The sequence below is a fragment of the Centruroides sculpturatus genome, unplaced genomic scaffold (genome assembly GCF_000671375.1).
Source record: "Centruroides sculpturatus isolate CEXI.00-Female unplaced genomic scaffold, Cexi_2.0 scaffold313, whole genome shotgun sequence".
Classification (NCBI taxonomy): Eukaryota; Metazoa; Arthropoda; class Arachnida; order Scorpiones; family Buthidae; genus Centruroides; species Centruroides sculpturatus.
The window spans coordinates 366,360-381,638 of NW_019384656.1; positions in this window are offsets into that span (position 1 = coordinate 366,360).

Here is a 15,279-nt window from a genome sequence, read left to right on the forward strand (position 1 = left end):
GGGCTGAGGACCGTTTTAATCTTACCCATTCTTGGTTTAATGTGAACTGCCGGACTGTACAGGTCGGGTCTTGACAGATCGCCCTGGGTTCTTCAACAGCCCGAATTCGATCTGAGCGGTAGACTGAATTCAACCTCTCACACATCCGGCCGTCACCTTGTTATACTAGTGTGAGGCTCTGGACAGGTCCGAACCCTCACAAAAATTCGCGTTAAAATAATTGTTTTTTTTTTTTTTTTTAAATAAAATATAAATGTTTCAAGACAACATTATGATGATNGTAAGTCCGTCGACCATTTCCAGATTGGAGATTGAATTAAATTTCGATTTTGACCTCTCCCGCGCCCCCGAAAGGTTTTCGAATTGTCATCAGGTGACGAGGAGAGACCAATCAGAAAGGGGAATCTGAGAGAAAACGGATAAAACCCCGGAAATTCGAGGAAACGAGGGCTTCTTCTCCCAAAAGTTCCAAGTGACGAACCTGTTGTTGTGTGTGTCTCGCACCCATCTTCGTCTCCATCTCCCAACCTCGGATCGACATCTTTCCATCAACGGAAGAGACCGCATCGTCCCGGAGTCATCGAGACGTGATGGAATGGTTCATTCGCGAACAAGGGACACTCCTTCAAAATGGGACTATCTTGGAAAGGAGAGGAAGACCCAGCGACCGCAGCCGACGTAGAACTTCCAAGATCGCAGTAATCTTGTAAGCTTCTTTCGTGTTTAATAAACGGTTGTGTTGTTTGTAAACGAAGCATCGATCTCTGACTCAACTGCTTCCAATGTCGTTGATTGTTACCGCTCGGCAATCCAAACGGCAAGGGAGACGATGACGATACATATCGCATATTATCGTTCCTCGAAAGTTTTTTAAATTTCTCCTCCCCCTCGGCCCCCACACTAGGTCTTGAAAGTATAACAGGTAGCGACACTTCCATATAAACAGTTTATAGTACTGTACATTAGACACTCCCACAAATTGTTTAGTTGGTCTGCAATGTATGTACCATATCTCATATATTATTTCGGTGATATTCGATGTAAAACATTTTGTTCACGACGCGTTTTAGGAGACTACTGTCTCTAGAAAGCTGAAATTTTAAACTTAAACTGTTCTCGTTATCAGTGAAACTTCCCGGTCGATAGATCAAAGTTCACGGGGATTTCCCCATAGAGCTAATTCGGTTTTACGGTTTAATTTTATGCTTATAAGAATAAAATGACACGGAAAGTAATGAATTTTATTCAAAATTTACTCAGAATTACAAAACATCAAATTTATGCCAATTAACTAAAACTTTTTATAACGATTTTACTAAATGGCATTCAGTAATATAACTTAAAATATATTTTGATATAAACATAGATGACGTCATCGTTTCATTACATTATTGTTTAAAACATCAAAGTTCATGGAAATTTTCCCTACAGCGATTTTGCTAAATTGTATAATTATAGGCCTACAGTAACATATAAATGTATTATTTATATTCATGCCGAACAGTTCTATCACACGGTGTGGTAGTCACCTACAAGACCCTCTGTTCCATCTATAAGGAGATAGAATTCTGTGCTTACTACATAGGACTGAGTGAGCAAACTGTAGGGTTTTTAGAAGAACCCTACAAATTCCTCACCTATTAGAAGATAGTGCCTCGGCCGAAACAACTTGAAAGATTAGAAATCTACAAAGCCTTCTGTAGTTAACTTCGAGGAGACAGACTATTTCGTCAGGCTGGAGAGCGTATAAGTCATAAGTAAAGGTTTCTTCCAATAGTGAAACTAGTGATAAGTATCATGTCTTTTTTAATTATGCACAGTTAACAGAGACCGAGATTAAAACAGTTCTCTTTATTTCCCCTATTTAACAATGCATTTCGGATTGGTAATTTTCCATCCCTATTTGGGCTCACGGCTTCAGTGTCTAAAGTAGTCGTCTACAACAGTGTTTTTCAACTGGTGGGTCGCAAAGCCAATACACGGGGGGTCACGGGTAAAAGAAAAAGACAAGTGTTTGTTGGTCCTACACTACAATAAAAAAACTACAATTTCAGTGAGAATGCTGTGCCTGTTTATTTTACAGTACAATAAGTTTTTTTATCGTTATTTAAATCTCAATAGAAAGAAAATTAAATACGTAGTTTTTAAAACTCACTGACATAGTTTTAATATGGCCGTGGGGGTCGCCAGAATTTTTTAACTTGTAAAGGAGTCGCGTATTCAAGAAGGTTGAAAAACACTGGTCTACAACATAATGAACAAAAGGTTAGTTCGTCTTAGGGCTGTTTCACACTATGACCAACTGGTCTGACTCCAAGTCGCAATTGCATCAGATAGATTTTTTAAGCATGTTAATTATAGAATTATAGAAATGTAATTCTTATTTATGTTATATTTATTTTAGCAAAATAAATTGTAACATATACAAATACTTTGTTTTGGAATTATATAGATATTGAAACTTGATTGTAAAGCCTCTTAAATGATACAAACCTTAATATTAGTTCAAGTTGTTCAGCAGGTGATATACTTTTCCTATAAGTTGTATGTTTACACATAATTACTGGGCCAACTTTGCTAAACAATTCATCAAATCTAAAAATACAAAAATATTATTGAAAATCATTCATAAGTTCAATTTTCATCTGTTATGTAATTTTGACATTATAGAAATTTAATTTTTTGTGAAAATTTTTAGATAATTCATCTGAAAGAGAATAAGAATTTCAATAGTTTTTTTCTCTAATAAAAACTTTTCTATCTGGCTTGCATGAAGTGTGTGTTTAAATAAATACATTATAATAGTGTTTCTCAATTTTGAAGTGGATTGTTTTGGAACAAATTATTTTAGGAGTGCAATGTAGAAAAAATTTTAATATTAGAAAAACATTCTTCAATAGTTTATACAAATGAACTAACATTTAAAAAATGCTACATTATAGAACTAACTAAATCATTTACAAAATATTCTGAGTTTGCAGAATTGTTCAATCTTTACATTTGAGTAGTTTGTATATAAACTCGTATCAGATTGTACAATAACGATTTATTAGATTAAAGTAAGTTTGAAATAAATAATAAATAGAACATGTAATGCAAAAGTGTCAAAACTTACCTTTCTGGACTCATCCTGAAATACATGTAGTATCCTGATTTATATCTGCATTTGCTGTACAAGACTTCTATATTCACCCTTTTCCTCTTGTTCCAATAAAATAGGACAAACCCAATGCTTTCTTTTCATGCTGAACTTCTTATATATAAGTAAAAATTCACTATAAAAATGTTTATCAAAGAGGTTTGTTAACTGTCTATAACCTCTCTGCTGTTTATAAAACATTCTGATACATATTGTAGCCAAAGATACAGCCTGATGATAAATAGTAGCATATTCAGAACTACAATTTCTGGATGCGAATGAAATATGTTTTAAAACAATTTGAAATGCATGATTGCTTTCCATGATGGCCATGTTTTGTGTTTACATTGAAAAACTTACAATGAGTGGCTAGTGTTTTGATCTGTAACATGCATTCTGATTGATCCTTATAAATTGGCCACTGACATATAATCGTACTCAATGTGAATGCTTTTACTACTAGTCAGTCTGATTATAGGCTTGGTCAGGTCGGACCAGCTGGTCATAGTGTGAATCAGCTCTTAAGCAAGAATAATTTGGAGCAGAATGACCAAAAAGCTAAGAACAAAGAGAAACAAACATTCTATTATATTATAAAGAACCGATGAGGACCGTCTGGTCCAGAGGTCACCAAATTACGACCCGTGATGGCAGCTCATCCAGCCCACTGCCACAAATAAGCTAAAATATAATTATTTACATGAAAATATCATAGATTGTAGATAAACTTACTATGTAGAAAAATTAAAATAAGCATAAGTAAAAATGCCAAAATTGGTCCAATCTGATTTCTGCTTTTGACAGTAATATAATTTTTAGAAAAATCAAGCTTGCTGTAGCAATTGTATTTGTGTATTAGTAAATAAATACTGTATGTTGGTTGTCTTTATTACTATGTATTCAGTGTACTGTATTGAACAAAATGGTTATGCAGCCCATGCTCGTCATTCTCTGTTGTCTGGCTCGCTGTGAAAAGTTTGGTGACTCCTGATCTAGTCCAACAGAACCCTCCTCTACCAATCTGTGTTGATTGTGTAAGAGTTTCTCAACTGCCAGATTCTTTTGTAATAACTTCACACATGTTTAGGTAATGAAACACAGAATTGTCTTTGCTTCCTGAAATCCTGTTTTGTAATACACTATAAAAATTATTGATAAATCGGCACCCCTAATAAATGCCTTGAAAATCTGATAACTACCTGTATTTATGTAATCATCTTTGAATCCTGGGACAGGTGATCACATCAGAAGACGAAAATAGTGGAATCAAAAATCAAAAAAATTATTGAATACTTATATCTGTTCATAAAGCTGGGCTGTGTCTAGCTTATTTGCTTCCCTAAGCAATATATAAACCCTTTTCATTCATATAAAAGTTAAAACAAATATATAATAAATCATTCTATATATATTCTATTCTATAATATATCATTCTACAATATACACAATACCACTTTTTCTAGTAGTATAGAACGAAATGTATAATACAACTATTTAATAATGAAACTTGTTTATTATTAAAATTAATTAATTAAATCTGGATTTACATCCAGATTTTAAGTAATATAGTAAGATAATAAGAGTAAAGTTAAAAATGTTTGGATGAAATTTTTAAGTCAGTATTGTTCATTAAAATAAAATCAGAACACACATTATAATTTTATAATAAATGTTTTAGTTCCAAGCTTTATAAATTCCAAAATCTGCAAGCAAGTATAATCTTGAAATGAAAACCTGTTTTCATTACAAGATTATACTTGCTTGCAGATTTCATTGCAATCTATTTTATGCTAATTTTCTTAACTGTAAATTAAATTACTTTTTATTTTAAAAAGTTCTGTTACAGTATGGATTCATAACACTAAGTAACTGTGATATTTGCAAAGTACAAATTTTATCAAATATTTTTATTGTTGGAAATTTTGATGTGATTAATAATTATACAGTTTTAATTATAAGCATTGTTCTGAGGGGAAAATTTTGTAAAACTAACAACATGAACAATTGAATATAAATTCACCCTAACTTTTTGGTGAAATATAACTTCACACTTTTCATTACATTGTTTAAAGTATGAAATATATTAAACTAATCAAAGTAATTAATCTACATTTCGCCAAATATTTTGGGTAAAATTTATGAACATTTAAATGTAAACAATTATTTATAAATTTAACTAATATTTAAAAAGTTGTTTTTTTAATATTAAACTCCAAGTTGCTGTTTGATATAATAAGGGAAAAATATGCAAGTTTATAATAAAACACCAAATCATTTGATTTTATATAAAAAGATACAATGTATCATTTAAAAACTTCAAAATAAAATGAACAAAATAAATAAAAGCTTTTAATTCAGTTTCATAAGACATTCATACAAAGCAGATCTTAATAACAATAACTTAACAGAAGATACTTTTCCCTCTTTGTAAAAATTAATATATTACAGTATCACTAGTAAACATTTTTCACTAGTTTCTGCAGAGAAAGATTACTTGTTTAAAATGAAAATTTTTCTTGTTATTGAATAGTGCAAAGACTTTTTCTGGAATAAAAGTAACCAAAATGTACATATTTGCTAGTATGAAAATGAAGTGGACTACTTTGATTTACAAACTTTAAATGCTGCTTCTGACATCAACTGGTCACTTTCCTTGTGAGTGGTCCCATTTAATTCCATGTGAATAATTATTAGCATTTCCGGTAATAACACTTTCAGAATATAATCCATATCCTGTAAATTAATTATAAAAATTTTTCTGAATTATACCAATTAAACAAAATTACAAGAAAATAATAATTGCATAAAAATTTAGGTACTTACTTAGTTGGTATAGAGAAATTAAATTTTTCTCAGAATATATAATGAAAAGGAATGTACAATAAATTAATAAAATACTGTATTAACATTTGTATAATTGAAAGTGAAAACTATTCTTAAGAATATTGTTGTATAGTGGAAGATTGATACTCTTGCAAATTGTATAATTAATCCACAGAAAGAAAGAAACTACAAAAGTTTGAGTGCACGCATATGCAAAATTTTGGTTGTAGCAGATATGTTTAGGGATCTGCAATGACAATCAAATTTTTTTGGTTTTGGTGTCTTTGCCATCTAGTCAATGATAGTGATCAGTTTATTTTGTGAAGAATGTTAAACCAAGATATTTTGTTATATTTTTCTCATTTTGCAATGCAACCAATTGTTTCTGTACTGTTTTTGAGTTAATAAATACTTGTCACTCACTAAGTTTCTTGTCCCTCTTTTGACAAAATCCATGTAAACAAAAGTGGTACCGAAACCTAGGAAAAATGTTGAATTTTGGAAAAACAAGAACAACAGATTATTATATGAAAACTAATAAATACAGTGGGCGATCGGTTAACGAACAAATCGGATAACGAACACTTTCATGAAAGATTTTTATGTTTGGCCAACGAACCCCGCACAGAACAAACACAAGGAGAAGCGACATAAAATAATGAAGACCAATTGGTCTTCCCTTGACTTTGGGCAACAATTCGAAACTTTTTGGAGTGTGGGAGACTTGACACTCAAGCCAGTATATACCAATCGGATAGCATTCCTCCGAACTTTGAAACTCTCCCTTGTAATTCCAGCCTTTTATTTTTCTGACAAAACAATTCTTTTATGTATTCGCGAGACTGTCGGGTAGGCACTCGTTAAGTTTTACATCGGTTTTTACTTTCGAAAGGTGAGAGTATAATACCAAAGATTAAAGAGTGGGCAGAAGATTTCTGATGTTGCTGGGCAGTATGACTTGAACAGGTCTACAGTATGCGGCAGTTCAATCTAATTTGACAAAGATACTGTATTATCAAGAAGACTCAAGCAGCTAAAGGAGTAACAAAAATCATATCTGAGAAATAAAGAACATTGAAGAGCTCATAATGAAACCCAAATGGAACATTGAAGAGCTCATAATGGATCTGACGACTGAAGACCGCAAAGAATTCTTGAATGAAGAACACCAAGAAACTGGGCGAGATATGTTTTCTTCTGAAAAAGAGGATTAATTAATGCTGATATCTGTTATTAAAGATCCTTTGAAGAAGTGGAAGGATGTCAGAACAACTGTCTTAAAATGGCATCCAAACCAGGTTGAGGCTTGGGGATTTCTACAATTGCAATGCTATTAATTACTTACAAAAAATCCTGAAGAAGCGAGAAAAGCAATTGACATTAGACAGATTCTTTAACCCTTTCAAACAGAAAAAACATGACTAATAAAAATGCAAGACTGTGTATATATGTATGTATTTTTATTATTAAATATAAATAAATGTAGTAAGAAAATATATATTTTTTATTTTTAGGGATCTCCAGAACGAATTAAATTCCCATTGAAACCTATGATAAATTGATAATCAGTTAACGAACAATTCGGATAGTGAACAAAGTCTTGGAACGGATTCTGTTCATTAACCAATCACCCACTCTACGTACGTCTCATAAGCTTCAGTTAGAGAGGTAGATAAGTTAATTGTGTTTTCTGACAAATTTTGTGATTTACACACTGCAACAGCACAATTGCTTTGAGGAGACAAATCTTTAATGACACAGAAAACAATTTTGCATGAATTAGAGCTAGCAAAAAGTGAAAGTACAGTAGATTTGAGATCTGATATGGACTAACTTAGTTTGTGTAGGTCTTTTTATGCTATAAAAGAGTGTATGGAGAGAATCTATCCAAATTTTTGTTTGAACAAATCTGCAAATGAAATACAAGCTTTGTACATTTTACACAAAAATTTATTGGGCATAGCATGAGCAAGCTTTTGCTAGACCCAATAAATTTTGGGAATGAAGAATCTTGTTAATTTTTGAGCCAAGATTAAAAATTAACAAGTTGTGAATGGACTTTAACTGCACTAGACTATTAATGCCTTAGGCATCTACAAGACAGAATCAGAAGTTACTTTATTATATCAGAACAATTTTCATTTATCAGAATTTACAGTGATATGCCAATAAAAACTTGTACCTGAGTATAGAGAAATGTCTACTGTCAACAATCTACAAATAATACTAATTATTTCTCTCAAAAATTTTGTTATTTGTTCCTTTTAAATGGATATTGAAGTTATTATTGAACTTATTTAATTTTATTATTAGTTGATAATGGAAATATATGTCTTTCAAATATTTTCAGATGCTAACTGTAAAATACAGCATAAGAATACAAGTAACAATGATATAATTTAATTTGGTGTGCGGGTGCGTGTGTGCATGTGCATGTATGTATAATACATATTAGGGTTGATCATAAAATAAGTAAATTAATTTTTTTAGTAACACTGCGTATAAAGAAGCTAGTGCATATCGAACTATAATCATAGTTCAACACTTCATTACAGGTTTTGGTTTGAGCCACAAATGACCAAGCCAACAACATGGACCCCTCCAGAAGTGTCTAATGAGCCATAATACAGTTTTTGGTAGCAGAAAGTGAAAAGCTAGCCACCATTTTTTGGAAAATGAAAGAGGTTTATGGAGCAGGCAGCCTTTTGCACATTGCTGTTTTCAACTGGTGTAGGAAGTTTGCAGGCAACCATCAATTGACAAAGGAAAACCCTCGCTCTGGTTGGCCATCAGTGGTGACCAGAAATTTCGAAACTGTTCAAATGGTTGATGATATCATTCAACAGAATTGACACGTAACAATTCAGGTGGAGGCAAATGTGTTACATATCAGTTTCGGAAGCACGCATAATGTCATATGCCAACAGTTGGGATACTGAAAATTTTTCTGCATGGGTTCCAAAGTTTCTGACAGAGGAACAGAGTCAGCGAAGAATGGATGCCTCTCTGGAACATCTCAGCCACTACCAGCAAGAGGTTCCTGCACAGTATTGGATGAGACATGGTGTCACCACTATGAGCCACACACAACACAGGAGTCAAGAATGGAAGCACAATGGGTCCCCACCGTCCAAGAAGCTTTGAACCTCAATCAGTGTGGGAAAGGTCACATTGACTCTATTCTTTGATATGGAGGGACCTGTGCTTTTAGAGTGGCTTCCCAAAGGTATAACTATCAACTCTGCTTTCTACTGTGAAACCCCAAAGAAGCTCTGAGCTGTAATAAAGAACAAATGTGCCAGTTGTCTCTCATGTGGTGTCATGCTTTTGTATGAAAACAGCTGCCTCCACTCCGCCCAGGTATACAGAATATGCATTGTCAGTTCCACTGGGAGCAGTTGGGCCACCCCCTACAGCCCTGATGATTGCAGCTAGTTTGGTCCATTAAAGAAAGATTTGAAGGGGTTTCAGTCAAATGATGAGGTGAAAAATGCAGCAAAGAACTAGCTGTAACAGCAGCACACCAGCTTCTTTGAGCACAGCATCAAAGAAGCTTTCCACCAGCAATGTGACCTTTGCCTGGTGTAAAGTGGGACAAATGCAATAACAATTGTGCCACTTACTAAAATTAAAGTTGTTTTTGTCAACCAACAATTTTTGTTGTCTACTTATTTTATGATCAACTCTAATACATAACCCCACCAAAACATTAGTAAAACTAATTTGCAAGATTTTATTGGGCAAAATTATTTTATTAAAGGTATGCCATTCTTCGACTTTTTTCTAGCAGTTCTTGATTGTAATAGGTTGCAAATTCCACCAGCAGCTGGCAATCATCTCACATGCTTGTTTTTGTTTGTTATATGGACTTTTTAACTTTCAATGTTTATTAATACTCTCTACACTAAATGGAATATGTACTTAGCTTTAAAACTCCAAATTATTCCCATATATAGTGGTAACATATAATTAGGAAGAAAATAGCATACTTCGATGTTGCATAATGATGGTATATTGGTATGAGCAGTACAGTTATCTACTAGAAGAGCTATTTTTTTTCTTTTTCTGAATCATCTGTTTGTCCAAGTAGCTACTCATTAAAGATGCTTGAGTTATAACATTTTCCATTGGCCTTATAAAGAACTGAAGGAGTAATTATGATGCAGCAGGAAATAGGAAAATTAATTAAAGAAAAATAATTTGAGAAAGAAACCTTACCAACAACAGAACTTAGAATGGTTTCAAAATAATTTATACAAACTTATTGTTTGACAATTTATACAAACTTATTGTTTGACAATTTATACAAACTTTTTGATCACCCTCTATATTGAATATTTCCTTAATCATTATTTTAAATTTTCATTAGTAAATATGATCATTAAAATTTGAACCAACCTCGTAGTTGCCTTTATAAAACTCTGGTATTAAAAGATCCATTATATAATCTATTTGCTTCTCTGTAAATTGATATAGATGTACTTGGTATGTCAGATCAACTAAACCAAAATTTTTAAACTTAATAAATAGTTTATTAAATTTAAAAATGTTTTAACAACAGAAAATAATAATAATAATAAAATCTTACTCTTTGCCCTTCCACCTCGAACATAGTCTATGTGACGTCTGCTGTTTACCTAAAATAAACATTTATTTTATCTCATACTCTGCTATAAAAATACAGAATGATGTTAAGAAGATATAAATATCATTATTCAATAATTGTTAATTATATTAACTATCAACATTTTAATCTTGTATACTTCTGATAATTAATAATTATAACTACTCTTATTTAAATTGTTTCTATTATCAATTAATTTCATTATTGATAAATCAATAATGAAATTAATTGATAGCAATGAATTTCTCCTTATTTACTTATTCCAAACTATTAGTAAATAATTAATAATTGTATGGTAGATTATTTAAAATAATCTTTACTAAGTTATTATTAAGTGATATGATTTAGCCTATTTTCTGATAAAGTATTTGCTTCAGTAATTAACATAACACAGGAAAAAAGTCTAATAAAATCATTTGCTTACTATTTGGCTTTATAGAAATTACAATAAAAGAAAAAATTTTGAAAAATATATTTTCAGTGAATAGTTATTTTTTGGATTACAAACTAATTCTATATATATTATCAATAAAGATTTAACTGGACTTTATAAAAAAATTGTCCACCAACAACTTTTTGAATAAATACTGACAACAAATAACATACCATTTTTATCAATGGATACACATGTATCAAAAAATATATTATATACTAGTGCAGCAATTCCCAATCAGAGGTATGCACTTGGTGGTTTAGGGGTATGCAAAAAAAATTAATAATGGTGGAGATAGTATAAGAATATTCAGATTATGCATTGAGGCCTTTGGCAATGTCACAGCTTTTGATGCTTAGTTTTAAATAAAAACATAATTATGTTTTTATTATATTTATGTGTCCCTTCCTCCAACACTTTTTGATTAGAAAAAACTTTTGCACATAATAGTACAGGGCTATATAATTGACCAATGTGTCACTGTTTCACAAACATGAAAAATAAAACTTACTGAACATTATACTGTTACAATTCTACTGGTGCTAACATTTTTGACATTCTAAAATTTTGTTTACATTACATATTTAAAAGTAAGTTTTCAGTTAGTTTTTACAATATTTATTTTATATTTAATTTAATCAATTTGCAGGCATTTGTGCCTCCACACAATTATACACTTTTTATTATTAATTAATATCAATTTCTGTACAGTAATTTTTATCATTATTTTAATTGAAAATTAAAACTAATTTGTAAATTCATTAATAGTTAGATATGGATCAGTGGGTTGGCCCACCAGTAGCCAAGTGGTTTCATTCCCTGAACACTAGTAGTTTGGTCATGGATTCACTCCTTGCCAGGATGGACTGGCCACAGTTTTCCAGGTTGTTTTCCATGTCTTTAATGCCTAAATAGGGACCAGTTACATTTAAAAGACCTGGAAGGCATCCCCGCCAGACAGATCACCCAAGCACTGTGTTTCCACAAACAAATGGATCAGTGGTTGAAAACTAGTACAATAAAAAGCTGAAACACAAAATTTTGGAAAATTATCAATTACCAAGCATCTCTCAATGTAATTTTTTGGTGCAAAACACTGAAAGGGCACAGTCTTCAGTTCCACAGAGGTAAAAAGAGAAAATACTGTGATGAATACATGAAATATTGATTTGTGTATATAGGAGCTGATGACGGTCCTGAACAGAAATGTTTAGTATGTAGGGAAGTGCTGTCAAATGGCAGCATAAAATTTTCCCTACTTTTACAGCATCTATAAACAAAACATGCCAATTATAAAAACAAAGAATATGATTTCTTTTAAATGCTTAGCAGCTCAAAATAAGAATATTTCAATTCTGACATAATAGTTCTTGCCAGCTAATAGAGATTATGAAAATGCAATTGAAGCTACTATTAGTTTCTTTTTTAGTAACCAATGTCAAAGAGCAATGATGTGGTAAGAAGAAAAATAGCTGAAACACTGAGCACTAAACATTTGTAACCTATAATACAGATAACCTTTTAATCTTAATCAGTTCAGTGGCCCTGTTTACCTTTCTTGCCATTTCACTACTATTTATTTACAGTTGACACAAGTTTAAAATACAACTATGTAAAGTACTATACAAACATTTTTCTAATGTAAGGAGTAATTAGGAAAATGGGTTTCCAAGGGGTACGCAAGTCAAAAAAGGTTGGAAACCACTGTACTAGGGCTTCTTGCTCTTGACCATCTTCTGTAGTCTAACCCTAACATTTCACATTGCTTTGCATCTGCTCTGTTCATTTGTGTTTCAATTTACACAATAATTCTTTATAAAAGTAATATTACTTTATAAATATTAATTTAATGATTAAATAATAGATAGTAAAAAAATATGATCGTAATTTTAAATATTGAGGAAAAAATAAACAAAACTTTAAAATAGGTAGATGGTACTTAATTGATGCTTAGACATCATCTTATTCTACAAAGTATCAAAATCTAAATTTTGATGCCATATTAAAATCATTGGCATTTTTGGGATTTTGAATTTTTCAGATGAGCTTGTTTTATACTCCTAATTTGTTTTTCTGCCCTCTACTCAAATATTTCATGACAGCAAGTCAAAAAGTCAATGTAGCCTTTCATACATACATATATGTAAAATCAAAATGTCAAAATATAAAGTCCTAGTAGACATTTTACATATAAAACTGCATAATAAGGACACAGAGGCATATAAATGTTCATGTACTTTTACTCATTGATCATTTAATACAGCATGACCAGACCTCAGCATTGTGGTTTTTCTTGATGATTTCCTTGTCATTTTAGTTTTTGGACATACTGAACATTCGTCATCAAAAATGGAAGAATGATCTCATGTAAATACAGTAGCCCATTTCTTTACTGTAGAAAACAATGGTGAAATGTCTTTCAAAGTAAAATCCAATTCCTTTTTTAATATGTATTGGCATTACACCTTTTAAAATTATATTTTATCATAGTTTGACATTTAATTTTAGCCATTTTTTTGGAAAACACTAAAAGTTTGCTTTGCTCAACCACAACAAACTACTAAATGCATGTATTTGAAATTTCACAGTTTGCCTTCTAATGGATCATACTTGAGAAATAACCTTGACATTTGATATTACCAGTTCTTGGCCTGACATTTCTATGTCAGGCCAAGAACTTTTCAAACTACTCATAAATAAAAATGGTCAGCAATTTTTTAATGTTACAGACTTGAAGGCTGCAATTCATGATACTTGGAACATAGTTCCTAAAAAATTTTTGAAAATTTAATTAAATCTATGAAAGATTGTATATTTAAATTAATTAATTTAAATGGAAAGTTTGTTGATTACTAATTCTCTCTTTTATATGCATTTAATTCAGCTGAGTTGATATTTTTTGGAACAGAGCAAAATTTTTCTTCAATTTAAATAACTACCAGGAAAGTAAAATAATTTGGAAGCAAACAACTTTGGAACATTTAATTCATATAATAAACATGATTAAAAACAACATTGTTTTTAGCTAGTTAATATAACAAGTTTATTTAAATTTCAAAATAATATATGTTAATAATTATTTGGGATACATCTTAGCTACAAAAAGAATGAAATTTGTCTTGTAAAGGTTTTGTAATGATCTTATTTATTTCAAATGTTATCCTTTGAGCTTGCAGTAAATAAATATTCAAGATTGAAGTGTCTCTCACAATATATAGTGGGATAATAAACATGGTTGCTTTACAGCAGGAGTCACCAAACTACAGCCTGCGAGGTCAGTTCATCTGGCCCACCACCTCCCTGTGCCACAAATAAGCTAAAATTTAATTATTCATATGGAAATATCTTAGATTGTAGATAAACTTGCTTTTTGTGTAAGTACTTGCAATAAAGTTTCTAAAAAAAGTAATTACAAGCTTGCTGCAGCAATCGTGTTTGTATATTGGTAAACTAGCAGACCTCGCCACGCGTTGTTGTGGCTCAAAATGTATCTATTATAAATTTATAACACTTCCCCAATAGGGGAGGGGAAATTTTTCGAAAAATTTCTTCTTAGTGTACATTCTCTTGACGTACCCTATTAAAACGCAAAAAACCGCATCTAAAATAGTATAGGCCTAAATAGAAGCAGAGTTCTTTACAGTAAGCCTTAATCCTAACCATCTCCCTTCAGTGGGGGGAATTTCGACATGTATATTATATAAAAACACGTGCGTATTCGAATGCAGTGTTGTGTCAAAATTTCAAGGGAATCAGTAGGAACAAACAAACATTACATTTTTATTTATATAGATAGATAGAAGATGATCCGCTTTAGTTCATTTTCACAGAAAAGCAAACTTAGGGCGTTGTACTTGTAGCGCCATCTGTTGGACATAAAAGCCTTAACCTAGATTATATATTTTAATTTATATGAATGTTTAACAGAATAATATACAGCCTAAGGTCCACCCTGAGGTTCTGTTCTAAATATTGGTGAAAGAATTTTTGAAATCGGGTGAGTAGTTTCGGAGATTACCTGCTGCAAACAAACTTACATACATACATACTTACAAACATTACCACTTTATAATATTAGTATAGATAAATGTATTGGTTGACTTTATTTTTTGTGTATTCAGTATANGGTTTAGTCAACTAGGCCACTGGTTGATACCCTTTACGGAGTATCAATTATTAAAATTATTCTTAATATAGCCCAATAATCTGGTAGTTCATTGAAAAACTGTATTATGGATTAAATATTTATTCATTTATTTA